The sequence below is a fragment of the Marmota marmota genome, unplaced genomic scaffold (assembly GCF_001458135.2).
Source record: "Marmota marmota marmota unplaced genomic scaffold, marMar, whole genome shotgun sequence".
Taxonomy (NCBI): Eukaryota; Metazoa; Chordata; class Mammalia; order Rodentia; family Sciuridae; genus Marmota; species Marmota marmota.
This window is the reverse complement of record NW_025999929.1, coordinates 1,553,527-1,561,404: the sequence shown is the minus strand read 5'-3', so window position 1 is coordinate 1,561,404 and position 7,878 is coordinate 1,553,527.

The following is a 7,878-nucleotide window of genomic DNA, read 5'->3' as shown; positions in this document are numbered from 1 at the left end:
GGGCGGGAGCCGGCCGTCGGAGAATGGCGTGACGAAGGCGCCTTCCCGGGCTGGAGCGGAAAGCGCGCGCTCCTGCACAGTCGCGCCTTGGCAAAGGGTGTTGGAGGAAAGGCTTTGATCAGCCGAACAGACCCACAAAAGACTCCGGAACCCCATGCAGGCTGAAGTCAGCTGCACCTTTGTAGAAGGAGAGCTCGTGCCCGGCCACCAGCCCCGCGCTGTGGCGGAACCAGGCACCAGAGCTGCCCCGAACCTTCCTTCCCAGAGCCCGAGCTTCGGGACCCTCGGCCCCTCCGCGTGCTCTGCCCGCCCGAACTCTGGGACTTTCCTCCCGAAGTCCCTAGTCCTATAACCGCGCGTTCCGCTGCGTGGCTGGGCCTGTGTGCTCAAAGAGCAGACCTCCTCGGACCCCGCACCTGTGGAGAGCGGTAGGGAGCCCTGGGCCGGAGCCGTGCGTTGGCACCTCTCAGTGCTGGGACAATGCCAGCACCTGAGTTCGTGCAAAAGGCCTCCCGCGAGCGCCTGGGGGCGACGCCGCTGGGGGCTGTCTGGAACTGGAAATAGTGGTGCGGAGCCCCATCCTCCCTTTGTAGGCTTTCTATCTCTTCCCAGCAAGGGGAGGCAAAAAAAGAAAGGAAAATGTGCAAGACCCTAGGCCGTCGGACCGTCCGGGGCTGGGGATCCCCGGCTGGGGGATGTAGATCCCTGGGCTAGTCCCGAGCCTCGGAAGCCAAGCACAGCCTGCGGCTCAGAGGCCGGCACTGGGCACTGAGCGTGCTCCGAGCGCCCCCTGCAGTCCGTGGTCTCATCTCCACGGAGCCTCTGCAGCTGCCAGGACTTCATCCGCCCATTCAGGCCTATCATTCAGGCCCAGCTTCCTCAGGGAAGAGGGTCTTGGGGAAAAAAACACGCCGCTGGGGCCCGGCTCCTTGTTTTCACACAGTGCAACTCTCACAGCCTCTGGGGCCCTGTGAGGCTAGGTCCATCTTAGAGACTATCTCAGACTCCCAGGCACAGACCAGAGGGATGTGTTTTGTCTCTGGAGAGGGACTTGGGATTGGGACGCTCAGCCACCAACTACACATTCCTTCTAGGCGGCCCCCTTTAATTGATGTACACGTTACAGAAAAAGCAAAGCCGCTTCATCAAGTGAATTACATTCTGGGAGATGCCAAGGAATGCATTTACTGGGAGCCAGGTCTGCCAATAAAAGTCGCAAATGAAGACTGCTGGTTTCCAGGAAAATGTGCTTCTGTGTTTTAACCATTCAGTCTTAATTACCAAAAGCCAAACCTCCAAAGAACCAGTTTAGAGAACAGGACCAGTGAGTGGCACTGATGGTGGCTGCTAGTGAGATCTCACACCCCCACATGCATTTACACACCCCCAAGTCACTGTGAGAACAGACTATGCACACCTACGGCTTTACCCACGGAGAGACGCGCCAGTATTTACATACACGGCAGTCGCAGACACAGGGCTAAACGCTGGCATCCAAGGAGGTATGCATTCGGATTAGTGCTATTTAGTTTGGAACTGAAGCTATAAGAAAAGACAAACTACAGCAAATAGAGAGGCAAAGGTCCACAGCATATTAAATAGAAGTAAATGTATGTAAAGAACGGAGGAATTTGCTCTGTAGTATTTAGCTGTGGTAGTCCCAGTATATGTTATTCTTTACAGCACCTCACACATGCCAAGCGCATGCCACTACTGAGCTGTACCCCAACCCCTCAGAATTAATTTTTTTCAAGTTTTTCAATTAGAAAAACTCTCCATTCACCAACAGCAGCAGCTTTTTTTCTTCCTCAAGGCTTGATTTGGGGCAGAGTATGAGTACTAATGAAATGTGAATTTGTTTGATGTGCTACTTCTCTGTTCTTAAGCACAGATGCTAGTAACCATGATAATGATACGTAAGGTGCTTGGAGCATTGTCATGTTTCATAACAAGGGTGCTATAAATAATCATTCTGATTAATCCTCTCAAGGACCCTGACATGGATGCTGTCTCCATCTTATTCCTGAAAAAAAAAAAAAAAAGAAAAGAAAGCTTGGAATAAATAACCTGCCCAAGGCTACGCTCCCCTCACTATTTTCCTTTACTGTGTCTTATTGGATCTAAGATGCCATTTACAATAAGGTATCACAAAGAGAGGGAAAAGGAAAACAATTAAACATCAATGGCAACTCTCGTCTCCATTTCAGATGTTAAAATGTAAAGCAAGAAAGTGCATTTCAGATCAATGATATGTTTACGGATCCATTTAATCAACACATACACAGGGACCTCTCTGTGTCTGGCATTATTCTAATAGCTGGGTATATAACAGCTGGGATCCCTTTGATGGACATGTATGTGAAGATCAATGCTAATAACTATGGGAAGAATGTTTATAGACTCCGATGATTGAATCTATTATACATGTGTAAATACATTGGACTTGCATTGGGATGGTTTATCTGCACACTTATATTTGATTCCAGAGACACACATGAGTGTGAAATGACATTTACATGCACATAATATGCTATATATTTGGGCATGAGCCTTCTATGAATATGAATAAAGATCCCACTGTTTATTGCATTTTCTCTCTTCCTGGATGCTACCTGGGGGCTCCTCTCCTGTTTTCCCCTCCATTTAGTTTTTCCAAGGAAGTTTCTACAGGAAGGATAGCAAATGAAGTAGAGAGGATATTTCCTACTCTTTCCTCCCTGGTGGCCCTGCCTTTACACTCCACTCCAGCTCCTGCTTTCAGAGGAACCAGCCAGATCCTTGCAGGCTAGGAAAGATCAGGACCCAGTCAGCAGGCAGGGGCATCGCTTTCAGTTGCCATCACAAAATTTGGGCAAAAGAGTCTGGAGGAGGAACAGAGCTGCAGAAGGTAGGTTTCAAGTTGTGGCAAACCCCCAGGAACCCTTAATGAGACTGTCTGGAAGTCATCAAAGTCAGGCAGCTAGAGTCACAGGGAGGGAAACTGAGGCTCTCAGGACAGTGTTGGCCCAAGGTAGGGTAGAGCTTCTATGCAGGACTGGCAAAGTCTAGTTCAGCCTTCCCCCAGCGTATCATTCTGGCTCCTTGACCTTAAATCCCACAGCACATATGTCTGAGGCCCATAGAAACCTTTGGTCAGGTTGACCTGTGGAGAGGATATGGGAGGTATTTGGAGGGAAGTAGGGGCAGAGAAGAGGAGAGAGGTTTGTAGGAGCCAATATGAGCCAAAGGCAGCAGAGCCTTTTTTCTTTCCTGGGAATTCCTCCCCTACCCAATCAGGAGTTGGACTGGGTCTGGAAGATTAACCCAAGGGCCAACATTTGTGGCGTGAGGGTGCCCTGGAGCACAGCGCCATAGGAGACCTCAGCCAGGCCTGTGTGGAAGCCTGCAAGGTGTGAGCCAGCAGCTAGGGGCTCTGCCCTGGCAGGATTGCATCCCCTGAGCTAGGGCACAGGCATTGAGCACTACCAGGCCAGACTCCTCAGGGAGCCCCTCGGCCCCTGCCAGCCACGGTCACAGTCTGGGACCGGCCTGCTTCTCTTCAAAGACCAGCCAGGTTGAGTGTCTGGCCTGCCTTTGTCTGCCTCAGCACAAGGAAGAAGGTCCATTTCCAGGCCTAGTACTGTGTGCACACAGGCGTGCACACGTAATCCTGAGCAGGGCCTGTGTTTAGTCTAGCTCACTGACGTCCTTCCTGAACAGATGGGAAGAGGAAACGATTTTCTCAGCCATTTTTGCCTTCACCGTACCCCAGCCCATCCATCATTTTCTCACCTATCACCCTCAGGACGGCAGAGCATTCATTCCCTGGATGGCTGCAGAGTCCAAGAGAGTCCTGGCTGGGTCAGGCAGAGTCGGTCACACCCGCCCTGTGTGCGCTTTTCCTTCTTCCTTTGACACAAAGGTTTACATTATTGGATAGCCCCTATGATGAAACAGGCACTAGATTAGATAAGGTTAAATCACACTTTTATAAGGTGCCAGGATGGCCCACAAGACATGCTCCTTTGATTCGGGACAGTGTGCACTTATGATCATAGTTTGTTTCTCTATAGTTCTCACTTCCCAAATGGACACCAAATAGACATACTATGACTTATTTGGGAGAGGACCACATAGGACTCAGAGCTGGGGAAATTAGTTACTGTCCAAGAAAGAGCCAGTTGCTGACAGCTGCTGACTTCCGGGAGTTAGGCCCAGCCAGCAAGGCTCGACTGTTTTTCTTTTGTGTGTGGTAATTCCATACAGTACCGGTGCCATCTTAAGAAACACACCATAGTAGTTTTCATTGTGTGCCTTTATGAATATTTGCTATCAAAGCTTATTTGTTAGGCCTATTTGTTTTAGTAGGGAACGTGTCCAAAGGCAGGCAGACATGTCGCTGGGAAAATGTTGGGGCAGGAGTGGGCAGGGGAAAACACACAGGGCTCCACCCTCTGAACATCAGGGCAAACACATTCGCATATTTTGTTTAATATCACTCACATTGTCTACTGTCTGTTGGAAGCAGGTTAGTTTTCTAGTAAACATCACTGTCCTTGATGCCAACTGTTTTTTCTGGAATGGGCTCAGAAGCAGTCCGGCTCCTTGCCTCCTCTTCATTCATTTCAGTTTTCAGTTCGTCTTTGGATATTTTAAAAGACAGGACAGGGCCGAGGGCACAGCTCAGAGTTAGAGCACTTGCTAGTACGCAGGAGTCTGTGGGTTTCATCCTCAGCACTGCAAAAACAAATAAATAGAAATTAGAAAAAAGAGAGACATAATGCATTGCACTAACATTTCCTTTTATTTGTGAAGTTTGGGAAAAAAAAATCCGTATCTCGTATTTCTTGAGTTTGGCAAATTTCAAATTTCCCTTAAAGATGCATTAAATGGGGTAAAATAAACACATTTTCTTACTTCCCCCCCCCCTTCTTGCTGGTTTGTACATCAGCTTTCCTGATGATATCTATATAGCGCTGCCGATTTCCAAGAGATTCAATTATCAGATGGTGTTGACAGTCTGTTGTAAATCTCATAAAAGGAGGATTGTACTTTATTTTCTGACTGTGCCAGACATTTTCTAAGTAGGTATTTAGAACTCTGAAAGCGTCCTGAAGCAGATCGAAGTAATATTAAATACAGGTCAAGTGCTGGACTCAAAAGTTCTTGGCAATGACCCTGTAAAAACAAATTTCTCTGATAGGCCCAGATCTGCTTTTCTAATATTAGCATAACTTTCAGTTTTATCCATCAGCAAACAAATATTGTAAGTGTCTACATTTAGTGGAAAATGAAAATGATGGATGTATTATTTGTTCTTTCTCTTAGGAAAAGTTTATGAATTTTGAATCATTCAATCTAACATGGCTTGATGGATTCAATTTACCCTCCTGCACTCTGCCCCGTTTATAACCATTTAATATAATTTAAAAAATTCAAAGTTAGGTGGGATGGGTGGAGGGAAGGAAGATGAACTCTGAGGAGAGATAAAACAAGGTTCAAACAATGTATGATTGTGTCAGACTATCACAGGGATATCTACTAATATGAACGATTTTTATAATTTATGTATCAGTTACAAAATCAATTGGATTTTTAAAAATGAAGTCCAAAATTTTGAAGAAAACCTGTGATGGTCTTTTATTGATGGCACTTTCTCTTAAAAAGCGTAACAGCTGTGGTTATTAATTCTCTCCTATTTTAAAGGGTTTACTAGTGATCATATGGGGAAAACGTCTGAAAGGGGTGTTGCAGGTGGGGATCCTCACTTGTCCTTCTAGAATCCTTCCCCTTTGGTGGGAGTCCCCAGTGCTGTTCACAGGGAGATACAGGGTGGTCCCTCTGTTTGCTGGATTTTTTTCTTCCTGGTGGTAGAGTGGGCTTATTATTATGGTTCAAGCTTGTCTCCTCTTCTTTTTTTCCCCTTTGTTCTTTTCATTTTCTTTTCTCTTTCTTCTTTCCTTCCTTTCTTTTTTGTGTGCATTTGTAGTGCTAGGGATTAAACCCAGCGCCTATTCTCTATCAATGAACCACACTTTCAGACTTACTTCTTTCTTTCTTTCTTTCTTTCTTTCTTTCTTTCTTTCTTTCTTTCTTTCTTTCTTTCACATGAACTCTCTGACACTTCTCTGCAAATGGTTTTTATATCATCCTTCTCCTTCGTTAGACACACTTATCCCTGGGGAGGAGAAGGGCTGGAGCTTGGGGGTGGCCACCCCTTCCCACCTTTCCCAGGGTGGTTGACCGGCTGGCCATGCTTGGGGGATCCCAGCAAGATCTGTGCCCTGCTGTGGCCAAGTGCAATCTGAGTGTTGTCCCAAGTGGAGTGGCAGGGAAGTTTCTCTTAAGGCAACAGATACATCCTTTTCTTTGGCAGTCAGTGGTGAATCAGAGGGACAGCAGGTCTGTCTCCCTACCTGTCACAGAACACACTGGGAAAAATGTGCCTGGCAGACAGCGGTATTTGTGTAAATGTGTGGGAAACTTCTGGGGCCTTCTTATTGCTTCCCCCACTGAAGGAGGGCTAAAGCATTTGGGGAAGGCAGTCTGGGAAAAAGCAACCTCGCCCTCCGCTGGGCCATGGGCTAGTGGGGAAAGTGTAAGGGGCACGGGGCCACTTCCAGCACCATGACTTTGTGGCCCCATTTACAGGGCCCAGGACTGGAGAGTGTGGGTGTTCTTCATGAATAGTTTCCATCTCCACGTGTAACTCTATGTCTGCCTGGTCCAACTTCTGCCCACATGCAGTACGCACCATGAAAGGCCATTTTTCTTTTTGAAGCAGATCCAATAATACACATGATGAAGTGCAGGCAAGATGCCTGTGGAAAAAAATAACTTCTCCCAATTATTTCAATGGAACAAAATGGTTGGGCTCTCCAAGCAAAAATCTGACAGAGAAATGAAATCTTCCTCACTTAAGGTCAAGGCGTTAGCCGAAGAGGGGGACCACTGGGGGGTCCAGCTGGCTTGCTGGTGGCCATGCTGCATGCAGGGCCTTGCCATTCCAGGCAGCACAGGGCCCAGCCTGAGGTGCCTCACTATGCCTCGGTTTACCTTTTTTGAGAGGTTAATATCTGTCTCTTACTTCACTTAAACATGAAAAGAGTTACTTTTATGAGATGATCTCAATGGAAAATCTTTGGAATGCCTTTGAAAAGAGAAACGGTGTAAATACAGGAAATTAAAAAAACGAGGATTATAAAATAGTAAATGAGGGAGTAGTTCTCTGAAGTTCTAGTTAACATCCCTGGAATTTAATGGCCACATACTACCTTGTCAAGCCCAGACTGACAGAAGGTGTGTGTTCAAGGATTCTGCTTAGAAATGAAGCTGCAAGAAAAAAGCCAACAGGGGGGCAGAGAAAGGGTCAGATGCCAGCAACCCAAAAAACACCTGTCCCTACCTCCTTATTTATAATATTTTGTATATAAATCATCCCGTCAAGCTTTAGAAGAAACAGTGTTACAGTAGGGAAAATAGTCCTTTACATCTTGCAACAGATTCCTAGAGTTGTAAGAATGCAGTAACTACAAATATACACAATATCCAAATCTACCCTGATATGGATTAGGGTTGAAGCCAAGTGGGATTTCTTTTTCTTTCCTCCCTCCCTTCCTCCCTTCCTTCCTTCCTTCGCAAGATCATGCTAGGCAAGTGCTCTACCACTGAGCTACACCCTCAAGCCCCAAAGTGGGATTTTAATTAGTTAATTTATTTTCAGAGTGAGATTTTTGAATGGCAACATATTTGAAGTCAACTAGAAGGTCATTAGTAAAAATACCAATTTCCTAGGATCACAAAAAAGAATGAGGAGCACTTTGCCAAACGTGGAACAGTGATGTATTCATTTGGATGAAGACTTAAAAAAAAAAAAAAAAAAAAAAAAAAAAAAAAAAA